Raw genomic sequence first — 17,089 nt, forward strand, 5'->3', positions numbered from 1 at the left:
GGGGGGGGGGCGGAATCTATCCCCCCCCCCGGGGGGGCAGTATGGGTGAAGGGTGCCTGAAAACGCCCTATCAGTAGTGGCCAGGGAAGTGTGTCAGGCCATATGTGACGAGTATGCAGATGAAGTCATGACAACCCCTTCAACCCCTGATGGATGGAAACAACTTGCTGGAGGTGGATTCTACAAGCGGTGGAATTTTCCCCACTGTGTGGCAGCTATTGATGGCAAGCATGTGGCCATCAGAAAGCCTCCTCTGTCCGGCTCGCTATGCTGCAACTACAAGGGCTTTTTAGTATAATCCTGTTGGCTATAGTGGACAGTGACTACAAATTTATCTGGTGCGATGTTGTATGATACAATAGTGGAAAGGGGGTAGGTCGAGTCAATTTACGGGTACGTCAGATTTGTTATCACCTCACCTCCATTGTTACTGGTTCAATGTGTTTTTTTTTTGCTATAAAAATGATAGCAATTGGGGCAATTCACTTCAGTTTTTGCTTGATACCCTTTTTCTTCTTCAAAAACGTGCTTTAAGAATAATCAATAATATTGGATATTTATTTCACACAAATGATCTTTTGTGTAGAAGCAAAAATCTGAAACTGATTGATTGATTTATTATTATTATTATTATTATTATTATTATTATCATTATTATTTATATATATATTTATATATATTTTAATATATTATATTATTATATATATTATTATGTATATTATAAGATAAAAATACCGTAACACTGAATGCACCTGACAGGGCTGCCAGGCGTTGGGCAAGTTAACTAAATAACTGTAGTCCGCGGACCGCCCTAACCTATATCCCTTCCAGATGCATCCAGCGTTACAGATTTATGTGCCACTGATTATCATAAAATATTCATAACTGTACTTTTTAAAATCTCTTGCAAAAAATACAAACTATGTAAAAATTTGTTTCATTATAATGTTGGTATTTTTATGTATACATTTTCAATTGATGAGCTTCCTGACATTTTGAACTTATGTTCATAAGAAATAACTCTTTTCATATCTACCCAACTCGTCATCGTGATGACTATCACCTTCCACGTACTCGCACAATTTTGCGGAAAAAGAAACATTAATGTTTACAGTGCCAATAATACTGGAATCTTCCGGCTGATTTTACTGTTTATCTTTGACGTCCTTTAAATGTAAATGTTGCGTACATGATTTCTCTGGCCGCACTGAAATCTGGACTGACCTGGTCGCTTTTATACTCCCCGAGGAGCGCACACACACACATACGAGAACGCCTGATCTATATTCTTTTGTCTTCGTTTCCAATCGCACACCATAAAATCAAACCATTGCTCATTGTTCGTTCGTGTTATCGGGTCATATCAACCCTTCGCTCGCCTTCGGCCGCAATTTACTCAAAGAAGTGAACCGAAAAATCGCTATCCTTCGCATGTCATATTTATCCTTCGCTTACCGTTCGTTAATCATATTTGACTTAAGTTTATAATCGGATGATTTGAAGGCAATTTTATTTGAAATCGTTGAATTCGCGCGCATTTCGTGCGTTTTTCCCATTCGTCCCCCTTCGTCCCCCTACATTCGCTCAGGTGTGAGGGGGCTTTAAAGATAACTACGATAGAAAATAAAGGGCGCCTAGTTTGCACATAGGGTTGCGCACTATTGTGGAAAAAACTGAGCGTCGTGGTTAACAAAACTCCGTTCACATCTGTCATAGGGTGCGTATAAGATTTGTCTTTTGGCCAGAAACAGTGTTTTGAAACACTGTTTCTGGCCAAACAGTGATTCTAGCTCGAAAAAAAATCTTATAAACGCTCGCCGTGATTTGAAACAGTGTTTTGAAACACTGTTTGTAAACGCACAAAGTAGTGCGTTTATAAACAGTGTTTCTATAGAATCAGTGTTTCAAAAATCTTATAAACGCAACCGCGATCGCAAACACTGTTTATGTGACGTCACAATGCCTTGCGCGCACCCTGTTTGACCTTTTGCCGAGGAAAAACTGCGCAGAGTGAGTTCTGCAATGGCACAGTCTGAGCGAGAGCCCCAACACGCTCGGAGAAAAAATCTTATAAACGCTCTCCTGACGAAAGTGTGATTTTACAGTGTTTCAAAACAGTGTTTCAAAACAGTGATTCTAGGCCCGCAAAATCTTATAAACGCACCCATAGTTTAAGCGCGCTACCACAGCGCGCTTAAACTACGCGCTTAAACCACGACAACACCCTAAGAAATCTTGTGGTGTTGTCGTGGTGTCTTCGCCTTAAGGTTTTGTCGTGGTTTTGTAAACTACATGCGTCTACATCTACGCTAACTTGGAGTTTAGTGCCTCGTAGTTTACAAAACCTCGAGGTTTAGAAAACCTTAAGGTAAAGGGACCTAGGTGTGAACCTCACTATTGTTTTGTACAGGATTAGCGCGCACTTTCCTGCCTTCTTTTCTTCTTCTGATTTGCAGACTGCTGCTATTTACATTATAATGCAATTTATTTACAGATATTTACAAGCACATAGAAAATTTGACGAAAATAACTAGCCACTGTGATCAACCGTTAGACGGTTTCGAAATGATACCACAGATGGCGCTGAAACAATTTCTGGCGACAGGGAATTCCAGTTCCTTACAGTTCTTGGGAAAAAATGTAAAACAGTTAAAGTGAAAACAAAGTTCTGGTAAAGGCTTGAGAACCCGTCTGGCATCATTTCATATTTGCTTGCAATATATCGAAAGAGTCTACAAAGAAACTTACCTGGCTGACGCGGTTTGCCGGATGATGAGTCGTTTTGGAGTATTTTGAGAAAAATAATAAAACTCGGAAAACCGACTTTTATTCCAGAAGGCTTCAGACTAACTCGGTCTTAGGAAAAGCTCGACCCTATTTCAGACAATTTACACGCAGTTCGTGATCGCCATGTTCTAGTAGAACCAAACCAGTCCTAACTGAACAGACAGGAAAGTGCGTGTTAATAATCCTGTACAAAGCAAATGGACAGCGCGCGGTCCTCAAGCCTATTGACCGATTCGGGTTCGTTGAGGGCAGCAAACAACTTGTGGCACTGGGCGCAGCCAGTGCCGTATATTGACCGATTCGGGTTCGTTGAGGGCAGCAGACGTTTTACGGCACAGTGCGCAGCCATAGTGGGTGTATTCAGCCGACCCCCTTGCTCTTCCCCACCCCGGGGCAACATGTTTATCGCGCACTTGTAACAAAGGTTCGCGCACTAAGCAAGCATTCGCGCACTCAGTACGAGACGCCCATTGGCTAAAACAGTTTTTTCATTCTGCGCGCGTGCTAATGTAGGGAGAGGGGTAGGGAAGTGCGGAGGGGGGGTCGGCTGATACACCCACTATGGCGCTGCCCATGCCAAAAATACACATAGCGCGTCACAGAATCGGTCAATAGGGAGCTTTAGATTTTTGACGCGCAGACGTTTGAGCCGACGCTTGCGCTGAACGTTCTCCTCTCCCTGCGTCGTGTGGAAAAGTAGTTTTAGATTACGCTGGGACGCAACGTATAAAAAATGCAATCGCGCCCCATATGATCAGTGCGTGAAGAAGCTCTCTACGTCGCAAACTGTGCGGACGTGAAAATAGCCCAGTACGCGTAGTGAACAACTCAGGCGACGCAAGCTAAAATTAGATTGACTTTACGCGCGCTACTGCGCAAGCTCAGATCATGTTTTTTTTCCTTTGAACGTCCGCGCGTCTAAAATCTAAAGCTCCCTATTAAAGAGAAGAGTCTGGCCAACTGCTAATCGTTACCGCGCGTATTACGCGTTACAGGGTTAGCGTGTACGCTCAGACGTAACAAAATAACCAAGCACAATAAGGGGTAGTTAACAATGGGCACTGCGTATGAGCGCACATCAGTAACGACATGGCGCATGTAGATCACGGGACCGGCTTTTGACCAATCACAGGCTTCAAAACACATAAGCCAAAAACCGAGTTGGCCAGACTCTCTTAATATACGGCACTGGGCGCAGCCATTGTGTAGCCCATTTTGTGGTGTCTCAGCCTACCCCCCCCCCCCCTCCTCACGGGCAACATGTTTATCGCCCACTTGACATTTGATAAGCAAGCATTCGCTCACTCAGTACGACACGCCCATTGGCTAAAGAGGGCGGAAGAGGGTGGGGAAGAGGGGAAGGGGGTCGGCTGAGACACCCGGGCCCTGTTGCATAAACACTAGATCTAGTATTTAGTAACCGTTCTCATATTCTCTAGAAATCTAGGCCTAACGTTAATACTTTTTAACGTTAGATTCGAGCTACTAGAACCTATAGTTCTACGAGTACGACTAACTTGTTACATTCTAATTGACAATACTATACTAACTAGCGCTAACAATACGTGTGAGATGCACATAGAATCTAGTAGGGGTGTATCAAAAATAGATATTCTCTAGGCCTAATACTTTTTAGTTCGGAAAAGACAAACTCTAAAGTCTAGCATTAGAAAAGTGCCTTTATTGTTCATATTCGTCTTTAAATAATTGATTAATTATTTGTTACAGGAGCACTTGGGGGGAGGGGGCAAAGCCGTTTTACCCCCCCCCCCCCAAAAAAAAAATATATATATATATATATATATTTTTTTTTTGGGGGGGGGGGGGGGGGGGGGCAAGCAAGTGCCACCCCTGCAACCCCTCCCCCTCCCCCGCTTCCGGCGTCCTTGTTCTTATACCTATATCATTCATACCAAGTTCAGCATCATCCTTCGATTTGTGTTGCTGAAGATATCAACCACCTCTTCCAGGTTGATCACTTTGTGGTAGTGAATATGGAGAAGTGCAAGAGACGTTAGTTGAGTTTGGGTCATGCTGGCTTTTTGTTTTTGTTTTTGTTTTATTGTGGTTGTTGTTGTTTTATCTTTTAGCTCGCTAGCGGAGGGGGGGGGGGGGGGTTCGTTCGAACCCCCTGAAACCCCCCCCCCCAAGTTACGGGTCTCAAACGTACCCATACCGTACGGTACCCACCTTTGAAAATGAGTATTGCGATAACTCGAACCCTCTATTCCAGTTCAAGATGCATGCGTTATTCAGCAAGTCAGGCGTAGATTCAATTTTCGATGTAGTATGCATGTAACGGCACGAGCGTGCATGTGGGTGAGGCCGAGGCGAGGGTCGTCGACTGCTTGCTCGCCTCGCGTCGCTGCCGCGCCGGCGTAGCGCGCTAAATCTAGGTACTGCATAGCCAGCCGGCCGGCTGGCCGGCCACTCACCTCAGCTCAGTGCTAACAAAGTGCCATGGCACTATGACTCCTCTCAGACTGGCGCCACCTTTTGGCCGGGAAAAAAGAGGAACGTACACTTGTATTTTTTTTTTATTAGAGTGAAATGGTTTTATCAGAGTGAAATAGTTTTAGCGCAAAAGTGAAATTATTATTTTTTTTTTTTACGGAAAAATGAAATGAATTTTTGTGAAAAGTCAAATGTTTTTGGTTATAAAGTGAAATACATTTTGTGAAGAGTGAAATGAATTTTTAATTAAAAGTGAAATGTATTTTTGTGAAAAGTGAAATGAATTTTCATTTGAAAGTGAAATGTATTTTTGCGAAAAGTGAAATGAATTCTTATTTAAAAGTGAAATGTATTTTTGTGAAAAGTGAAATGAATTTTTATTTAAAAGTGAAATGTATTTTTGTAAAAAGTTAAGTAAATGTTGGTGAGTGAAATGTATTTGTCAAAAGTGAAATGAATATTGGCTGTAGTGAAATGAATTTTGTATTGTTTCCCTAATGGCGTTTCATAGGCCGCTCCCATACTACAACACTGCACAATCCAGAGGGACAACCAATAAGGCAATACAACTCATCCCGCCGTCGTCAAAGCGAGGCCGAGTTATCCCCGAGTCCGAGTTTAGCCTGACCCCGTTCGGGTAGTTTCTAAGACTGAACCTTTGTGGTTAATATTTCGCATTTTCGTTGTTACCCATTGAATATCTTGTTGTTATTACAGCGTTAAGGAGCCGTTATTCCACACATTTCCTAGGCATACGTTCACATTTGGAAGTTTGACAACTTTGTCAGGCGTACGGGTACCAGAAAGCAAAAGTAAAAGTAAGCAAAAGTAACTAGTTATGTATATCAATTTTTTTGATAGTATGGTAGGGGTATGGTTGGGTGTTCATAATACCGGCCACCTAACGTTTTTATCAATAGAAACGTGAAAAATCTCACAATTTGCCTGAAATTTTACTCACGTGTGGAGAAAATACCCCGGATTTACAAGCGCGCACTGAAAATGCGATCTGAGGTACGCGCTCTAGATGGCGGCTTCGAACGCGTGGGGTGTCATTTTTTCCGCACTCAGTTGCCCTGCTCATTTCAACCGACCACCCTGACATATACGTATAAAGGGCACTTAAAATGCGTTTTTTTTTTTTTTCGACAGGCCGCTGTTTTTTTCTAGCCGTCATTTTTCCCCAATAATATTTGCCCCAATAATATTTGAATATATTTTCAATCCTTCGATATTACTTTTGAAGGACTTTTTGATGAATTTGAATTGATTTTCATTAGGAAACTTTTCATCGTAATTGAAATAAATTAGATGAGTCGGTTTTTCTTTCACATTCATTTCTCGTTTCTGCTTCAACTCGTACGGTCGTAGCGGGCGACAAAATAATTATGTCATGTGCATGTATAACGTGTGTGCACGATCGTACAAGCGGAGGTGACAATTTTGCGGTCAAAATCGTCAAATTCATTACGGAAGGATACTCTACATCTAACAACGAGTCAGCAAAGGTAGGCCTAGTTATATGTAGTTACACGATAAATCTTATTCGATTTTGCTAAATTTCGGTAATTTAGAGGGAATACTTATTTGTTTTAGCCTCATTTTACTCGGTAGCGTAGCCCAGTGAAGAATCGAACACCGTTGCGCGTAGTCCCATGCGTACATTTTCTTTCTTTACGCGCAATGCCATTATAGTGCGCGGTCGGTCGATATAGACCCGGTCGGTGTGTTGAACACCTACCATACCACCTATCGGCAGGTTACCTTCCCATCGGCACCCTGCGTATCATGGCTGTTTGCGTATAGAACGAAAAGGTACGCGCGGGATTAAGTGTCATTAGCTATAAAGACAATAAAAACGAAGAAACGAAAATCAAACTCAAACAAACCAAGCTAAAAATTACACATCCGCTCAGTAACGACGCATGGCTGTGAAATTCACGTGTATTACCTATGGAGGGGAGGGGGTGCCGATCGCAAGGTACCCTTTTTAGCAGCGCGAAGAAAACTGAACGCACGCACTAAAATTGCGCTATTTTAAAACGGAGATTCATAATCAACGAGACGGTCACGACATTCAAAACTGCAGTATTTATGGCATATTTGAGGTAAGAATTAGGCGAATTTGTGTTATATTTTTAGAATAAACAAGCTACAGATCATTATGGTGACGATAGGTGGTACCCCCGACCCTACAATTTAACAAAACATATGCTGTAGTGGTGCGGTCTGCAACCACCGGAAAGAAATCAAATTCATGTTGATATGCGTACAACAGATAATCTCACATAATTTTTTTAAGAAACTAATTCTCACAATGATCAACCCGTTTCCCACGGGAACTTGATGTCTATAGGTAAGTCTATAGGTATTTCAGAATTCGGTATGGAAAGGGTTTAGAGTAATATTGGTTTATGTTTCTTTCGATTATCCAAGGTAGGGGAGAGCGGGGAGAAGTGGGACATTATTTCAAGTTAGCCAATTTTCTTCTTATATCTTTTTATAGAAGAGATGATTACATTTCCTTTCGGGCTTGCATGAAGGTTCATATGGTAGGTTACATAAAGAGCTATAAACTGGAGTGGCACTGTTCTCAATATTCGGCAGTTAATAAAAAGAAAAAACCTTATCTTGGGGGAGAAGTTGGCCCGCCCGTTGGTCAAGTGGGACAACGGCAAGGGAGAATGGGACGGTGTTGGTAAAGTATGACATCCTATAGAAATGTCGGAAATGTCAAAGTTGGAAGGCGTAACGAAACATTGGTAATGAAAACAGTCAAACATGATTTAAAATTATCTTTATTTCAACAAAACAAGTTTGAACAACATGTTTGAAAATCTGAACTGTTTTACATGTAATGCTACTATGAGGGACAAATGGGACACGTTGTCCCAACTGTCCCTCACATGGCATATACATAAATATGTAGGCCTTATGCTCAGTAACCATGCAGGCATTTGTCAAGAACAAGACTAAAAGTGTAGATATATTAGTTGCATATCAATAAGGCTCACCACCAGCTTCAATTGTGCCCTTGAAATCATTAATACAAAGACACACTGGTCAGGTTAATTAACCTGATTTCAAAAAAGTGTCATATTTTGGGGAAATTTTTTCAATAGCAATTTATACATACTTAGAATTTGCCGAACTGCATGGCTCTCTTAGTGTGATGTATGGTTGCTAGGGACATATCGTAGATATAAGCCAATCGCTGATTGGTTGAACAGTTTTTGATTCAGAGAACGTGTCCCACTTGACCCGCGTCCCAACTCACCCCGCTCTCCCCTACAAATATGTTACCGAGCGCTTTGAGGACTGTACAAGGTGGCTAAAAGACGATACAGAAGGAAAATACATCACCTGCATATCCTATTGCTGATAAACCATAATGAAACGTGGAATCCCTATTAAACAATAATTGTATAAGTCCCGAAGTCATGATCTAACCTTTGTGTATTCAAAGAAGCACTCTTGTTTATTTATGTAGCACATAAACATTGCAACCTCAGTAAGTGCCTACAATATTAAAACTATCAACATGATCAGGAATGTAACTAAAGGACTGGGAGGGGGAGGGTATTAGTCCCCCACCCGTTTTCGAGTAGTGCCTCCAAGAACAAAAATTGTGTGTGTGTGAGTGTGTGTGTATGTGCATGTTCTTTTTAATACAATAATGACAACTTCACTTTCTTCTTAGGGAGGGCAAATTTGATATAAATAATATATCCCAATTATCGTTTTCCTTGATCAGTTGTTTGATGGAATATCTTCCAAATACACCCTTCTCCCACATTCTCCCAGTCACGCTCGATCGCTACGCTTTAGACAGTTTAGACATTAGATTTCCAAAATTGAGCAGTGAAAGAGAAAAAAAAATGTGATTTTGGCTTTTTTTTTGGCAACTTTGTGCAAACAACCCACCGTTTTGACCGGTAAGTGAGAAGATAAAGAAAAGTACTGAAGAATACACATCGTATGACATTTTTTTTTATTTTTTTGTAAATAAAAAAAATAATAATGAATGTCATACTTTTTGAACGAAAATTTCCGTCACTGTTTCAATTTCATCTCTGTACACGTGGTGTCCAAGGGACCGTTTCATGAAATTTTTGTCAGTGATTTACACTGACAACTGTTAAAAGCTACTGAAATTATTGCGTCTGATTGGCTGATAGCAAATTTGTCGGTGAAAACCTCCGACGAACTCGTTGATGAAACGCCCCCTCCCCCCCCCCCCCCCCCCCCTGGTGTGCCTATCTTACCTCGCAACTGCCATTAAGACATATCTTGTTCGTTCGTATATCTTCAAGGCGATTGTCCCAACATAATGTCCCATCTGCGAAATCACCTGGACGGTCGTTATCAAAATCTGCTCCCATTGCATCGCAGTGTAATTCACAGAGTGAGTGGCCTATAAAAGATGAGAACATCCAGTTCCATTCACAAAGAATATATATTTATGACACTCAACTCAAAGTCTAGTTTTCCTGACTGGTTTCTGGAGATAAACGGAAATTATGTGCGTCCTTCCGATGGTGGTGAAATTCTGTCCTTAACATCATTTTATATGAATTAAACTCCATCACATTTCTTTTTAATCTTGCATATCACTGTGAAACTGCAGTAAGACAAATTAAGGTGTTGGAGTCTAGCAGGAATGAATTTGCAAATGAAAAAACAAAATTGACCTTTTCATCTAACACCGCTTGTATCGAGTTTGAATTCTAATTTAATTGTTTTTTTTCTTTCTGTAAAGTTGCAAATTGAAATGAATAATCAGTAGATTGTCTACATTAAAAGTTTAGAAATCCCATTATTAACAATATTCCTTGTTGATTAATGTACTTGTTTAAAAAACAGTCTCTCACCTGAAAAACTAGTGATATCGGTCCAATCGTATGTAGCACCTTGATAGGGGATGGGATTCGTTGCACTGCACTGCTCCTCTCGAAAAACTTCTTGAGATGTTGAACACGGCTACAATACGAACAACAAAAAACAATAACAACAGAAAATTGCATTTCTGAGCTATGACGACATTATTATTTAACAGTCATCCCACGAAACCAGCACCCATGAGTCATACGGCCCCAAGAAACCGACATTATGTCCATGAGACAAACAGCCCACAATTCGTACAACCCATGAGTTCGACATTAGGTAAAGCCTAAGAGCTCAACACCAGGCAAAAATGGGTGCACGCCACAAGACCGACACCAACACGTCATACAGCCCATGAGTCAAACAGCCCACAAGTCATACAGACAACAAAATAATACAGTCCACGAGTTCGACACTAAGTAGAATAGGTCCACGAGTTATTCAGCCCATGAATTCGACACAGTGGCTACGCAGGAAAGGCTGACACCTACACTACGGAAACAAAGCTCGCGAGACCGACACTACGCTTAAAAGGCTCTCGAGACCGACACCACGCCAAAAAGGCCACGAGACCGACAGGATGAAAAGCGCCACATACAGACCAATAAATTGTATATGATGTCCAGATAATGGCATAAGGAAAATAATATGATAGATGAAAAAAAGAGAGTTGCCCTGCCTCACCCCCTCAAATGTTCAAGATCTTTAGCTGTGTTTGCGTGTGTGTATGTAGAAAAAATAAACAAAACTCAGTAAAAGTGTGCATCAGATGTTTCCAGATTAATTCAAAATTGCCCAAACACCCTCGTTTGCATGTTAATTCTTTGACTTATTATAGATATTCTCCCCCCCCCAAAAAAAAAACAAAACAAAACAAAACAAAACAAAAACAAAACAAAAACAAAAATAAAAGGAGAAAATGTGCCAATGGTTATGTTTCGTATAATCTAGTGGAATTATCGAGAAAAAAAAAACTGTGACTGCTAGGGGTATTTAACCGAGTAAAATTTGAATACTGCACCTAACTCATCTTGGGCATGATATGAGTATACCGGGTTGATTAAATCACAAAAGATGTGTAAGCATAATTTTCCTCAATTTGTTACAATATCTCGCTTGATAGCGTGACGAATTTGTACCGGCAGTATTGTCAGGTTTTTTTTTTTCCTTTTCGTAGTGTCGGTTTCGTGAGCCTTTTCTGCGTAGTGTAGAGCTCACGGGCTGTGTGACTCGTGATCCGTATAACTCGTGGTCGGTATGACACATGGACCTATTTTTGATGTCGGTCTCGTCGATAGTATGACTCGACGTGGTTGTCGGTCTTGTCGGATGACCCCGCAAAAAGGCTGTTGAGACCGACACTACGCAAAAGAGTCTTACAAGACTGATAGTATCTGTTGGCAAAGAAGGGTTACGAGACCGAACCTATGGAAAGTAGAGATTGAAGGCCAACGATATCGACAGGATGAACAGCGCCCTCTGCATGTCTTCTACCAGTGTATATCTGTACAGTGTTATGTATTAATGTCATAAAAGGGAAAAGGCTGAAAATAAGAAAAACGATGTACTGCTTAATGCTTTAGTTCTTTCAAATTGACACCATGTTAATGTACGTTAATTTTAAGGCTTTCCTCATTTCTAGCCAGAAGATAATGGGCAGGATGTAAAATTGTTCCCCTTTCTTCATCGTTCCAGTGGGTAAATATTACAGTATAGGTATCATACCCGACTGCTAAGAAGTTTTAGGGAACCAATTTGTCTTTGTTACTATAATGTATGAAATTCAACTGATGACAACTGTTGATATCACAGCCATGCAGTCTTCATTTGTGACTTGCGTGTGTAACAAAGTTATTCTCCTAAAAGTGTTTTGTTGTTGTTGAAGGTATAACTATCCGTTTTAATGGCTGCATCTTCTATCCTTCAATCATAACGTATATACCTTGATAGAAGATTACGTTACATTTGTATTTTCTTTGAATTCCTACCAAATCAACACCTTTGCTGATGACTACCCCCTTCCTGATCATAAGCGGGTGTGAGCTTAGTCTGGTTTCCAGACCCTTTGCCAACTGGACTCCTTTTTACAAAACACGCCCTACACACCCGTAAACCTGTTCCAGTTTTCGACGTTAATTGAGGCTGTCAATATCCTGTATAGCAAAATAGTACCAGCAGAGGGTCTGGAAGCCAGTCTAGTGTGCGCTGCGACATTGATCATTTTGTGAAATATTTCCTTGTGATCTTTAACTCAGATTATGAAATTTTTCTAGTAGGCTGACCTAAACAATTATGCACATCATTTATATTCTGATATCATGCAGTTATGTAAAATGCAAGGATATCAGTTTGAGTCAAGAAATAAGATAGCTGTACCTGTTCATTGCACAGTATGTACATTTGGCTGCTGCCGACGCACGGTTGTCCACCCCGCTGGGGTGTCGGGTTAGTACAGCTGCGGCTTCGGATTCGAACCCCTGTCCCACAAGTTCGCGAGCACTCACTATAGTCGCAGTATTCCGTCCATCCGCCGTCCACGGCTGGGGCTACGTCTGGCGTTGTGTTGACGCACACCCCTCCGATACACCCCTTGGGAATGAAGACGAGAGTTGGACGTCAGTGTTTGCCTTTATTAGCAATAATCCAGTTCAACAGCAATAACTGAAGTCTGCTTCAAACGTCATGTATTATATCCGTTCTCTTATGAAAAACCCAATCATTATTTCATGCTAAATTTGTGTCACCTGGCTACTCATAATACGAGTTTCTGCATCACAAAACCGACAAAAAGTCGCCAGCCATGGATTTTTAGTGAAGGGAAATTCGGAATGAACTGACTCAAAACTTTCAAATGAAGTAAAACTAAATTCAAAATGACTCTCCTAACCTATCTAAATATTTTGAAGAAAGCACACGGGTAAACTGAGAAAAGAGGCTCTGAAGTGCAGGGTCTATTCAAGCGCTTAATCATTACCTAACGGTGCTACAGCCGTGCGATAAATGGAATATTAAAAAAGGATGTAAACCACAGGAGCAAAAACAATGAAGAATCATTAAATTAGGATTATTGTCAATTCTCAAAGTAGTTGCAGTATCTCTTCAATTGTGATTGAAATTGAAGAGTGTGAAAAGAATTTTCAAGAAATTAAAATTGGCCTCTACGACATACCTGATACGTGGACATTGGCGACGGTGATACAGAATAACTTGAAGCATCCATAGTTGACGTCGTGATATGGCTAGATGCTACGGACGACGGAGCCATGGATGTGCACGGGGATACACTGGGACTAAGAGTGGAATTCGATTCCTGGCTGCTTGTTACTGCTGCACAGTAGTTATAAACGATATCCGAGGCAGGGGAAATGAGAATTTCGAGGACCTCACTTGTCGGTTCTGTTAGCAACTTGATAACGCTGGTCGTCCCTGACAGATAGTAGATCACCGACATACCACCCACACTGTACGTTCCCTCTGGTGTGAGAATTTTGGCAAAAGGGTCAACTCCTGCAATCAATGTTTGATTGACTTGGAGGCCTATCGGAAAGGATACAAACAGGACATAGAATAATGTAATATTAGCACTGATCAGAAACCAATTAAAAAAAACAAGTTCAACAAAGTGTGTGTGATAACGTAGATCTACAACTACATGATCTTTGTTGACTGGTATAAATGCAAAATACACTTAAAAGTACATACCAATATAGGAACCCCCAAATGCAGTCACGGTCACGTTGGATGATCCCTTTGGAATGGTCACAATATCCCCGTCTTTATAAAAAGATCAAAGGTAAAGTCGAGAGTGTTTTAAAGCAAATCTCTACTACACGTCGAGTACTTTAAAAAAATCATTCACCTACATAATGTCTCCAGCACAATTTCGAAGGCCAAATATTATGCACCGATAAATGCTGTGTAAGTCTAACATTGGAACAACATTAACTGTAAATAATTTCCTTCTTATTTCTTCTTTCGATACGTAGCATGCAGTAAAAAGTAGGTCAATATTTCTTTTCTTGCTTCTTAAATTGTATATATTATTTAAAGGGGTCGGTGCAATTTAGTGGTAACCCACACAATCGCTTTTGAAAGTTTGAATAAATCCATCAATCAGGTTAATGACTCGAGAAGGCCAATTTTGTCATATATGAACCGTTACATACTCACGATTGAATAGTGTCTTGGAGAAATTTACTACATTGATATTTTGGTGGATTCAAGAGGATTTTTCAAGTCACATTTCGAATTTTTGGCTTAGCACTTTATTGCAGCCAAATCCATTATGTATACAGTTATTATTTATTCTGTGGAAACACACAAAACATCAATATCTCTTCGCTGAAAATGGAAAATCGTTTGTACGATAAAGCTAGAAAATCGGATAAATCTGCCGACAGGGAAATTTTGAGATCCTTTAGAAAGTCCACCCACAAACTCATCAGGAAATCGCGGTACATCAGGAATACTGTAGGGTCTGCCTTGCTTGAAGAACCCAAACGTTTTTTGGTCATTTATCAAACGCCTTAATCAAGAAAGTTTTGGGGTCGCCGATTTTGATTTTGAGGGAAAGATAGTCAGCGAAGATCACCTAAAAGCCGATATACACAGTCGAACCTGACGGTAACGTCCCCTTGCTTGGCGACTGTCCACACAAACAGATTGATCAACTCCTTATCACTGAAGATGGAGTATTTAAATTACTCAAAGGCCTGAACTCCAACACAAATCTCCTGGCCCGGACGGCATATCTTTATGGTTCCTGAAAATTGGCGCCCAACAGCTAGCCATGCCATTGCAAGACCTCTTCCAGTCATCGATCACCTCTGGCAATGTCCCCCAAAGATGGAAGGAGGCCAATATCGCTGCTGTCTTTAAAAGGGGCAACAGAATAATGTCCCACCGATTATCGTCCCATCTCACTTACCTCGGTGGTGTGCAAAGTCATGGAACACATTATCCATTGCCATGTGATGACACACCTGGAATCCCATAATATCCTCTCGGATGACCAACATGGCTTCAGGGCTAAGAGATCAACTGAAACCCAACTTATTTTAACCATATATGATATCAGTAATAAATTGAACAAAAACAACTTGGTCGATGCGGCACTGCTAGACTTCACCAAAGCCTTTGACAAGGTTCCACACCGCCGACTCATCTCTAAGTTGAGATATAACGGACTTGACGGTGGGATATCCACGTGGGTCCGGGATTTTATCACCAATCACACCCAACGAGTTGTCCTGAACGGTCATTCTTCTTCATCTGCGAGCGTGACCTCAGGTGTACCTCAAGGCACAGTCACTGGTCCTTTACGGTTCCTGTTATATATAAACGACTTACCAAATGTTGTCTCTTCTAAAGCAAGACTATTTGCTGATGATTGTCGACTTTGCTCACCCATCTCACCTGCCCAAGATGTCGGTATGCAACAGGATGACCTAAAATCACTGGAAAACTGGCAGGATACTTGGTTAATGAACTTCAACCCATCTAAATGTTGTACTACAACTTTTGGCAATTGAAATCCTTCCCACAACATATAACTCCGAATTAAAGAGTGTATCATCCCACCTTATCCAACATCTTAAACTGGAACCCCCCATGTTCAGCAAGTTCTTAAGAAAGCCCAAAATGTGCAGAATGTCATCCGCAGGAACTTATGGAATTGTGATGGGAAAGTGAAATCTGCTACATATCTGGCCCTAGTGAGACCCATACTCGGATACGCATCATCCGTCTGGGACCCTACAACTAAACGCTCCATGAACTCTCTCGAGAGAGAATCCAACGGCAGGCAGCCAGATTCTGCACGAACACCTAGGCCTGTACCAGGGAAGAGGGATCTGTTACAAGGGCATTATCCGAGTAGGGCTGGGAATCGCTCCAGACAAGGAGAAAGCGTCAGAAGCTTTGAATGTTGTACAAAATGAAAAACGGTCTAGTCAATGTCCCCCTGTATAATTACGTTCAACCCAACACACGTGACACCAGAGGTAACAATAAAAAATTTATCCAACAACGGCACAGAGCCACAGTTTTCCGGGATTCCTTCTTCATAACGACTGTTAAACACGGGAACCAACTCCCCATCGCAGTGGTTCAATGTCCATCATTGTCCCTGTTCAAGCAAAATATGAAGCAATTTCAATAGTCGCGCTCTGTCCACACGTAGTGCTCCTCTACCAGTTAGCGTGGATGTGTCTTCCTGGACATTTTGCTGACTGAACCATACAGATATAGATATAGATACACCATTTTCGACCTATAATAGCGTCGTCTCAGCTTCTGCAAATCTAAAGCTCTCTATTTGGGAACACACAAGCGAGGTGGTGCAACGACCTATAGCATTGTTGATGGGAGGTCCCGATCTGTTGGATTTTCTAAATTCAACAATCATGTGATTAAACATAAAGAGATAGACCAGGGCGCTTCTTTATCGTCAGAAGTGAACTCAACGATGTGGAACACTATGTTTGTTGAAGATTGTCAATAAAGAGAGCGAGAACGTCGTTTACAATGTGAATGGCTTACTTATGGTATATGGCATCGCTCATTCCTCATTTTCTTTCACTATTTACCAGGTTTATTGAGGTGAAAGGAACTAATTTTGATGGGGGTAGATTTCTTTTCCTTAACGTAGAGACTTTCGCATTTTTGAATTTGAGATTTAGAAGAAATTGAGATGGTGCACACTTTTGTAGGATATTTAAACAAGTAAAAAAAATATGTATTCAGGGACAAACATGTGAATGGCTAAATTGTGGTATATGCCATATATTGCGTGTGATTGTCTTCACTGTGTACTAGGTCTATTACGATGCCTGGAGCTCACCGGTTATGGCAAGATAAATGACAATGAATGGAGTGGCAACAGATATCACGATAATGTCATATGTTGCACTATTTTATTGTATTTGCGATTAAAGGTCAAGAAACATATGTGACCCGCTACAAC

The sequence above is a fragment of the Diadema antillarum genome, unplaced genomic scaffold (assembly GCF_040938485.1).
Source record: "Diadema antillarum isolate AM-2024a unplaced genomic scaffold, OU_Dant_1.0 scf00000025, whole genome shotgun sequence".
Lineage (NCBI taxonomy): Eukaryota > Metazoa > Echinodermata > Echinoidea > Diadematoida > Diadematidae > Diadema > Diadema antillarum.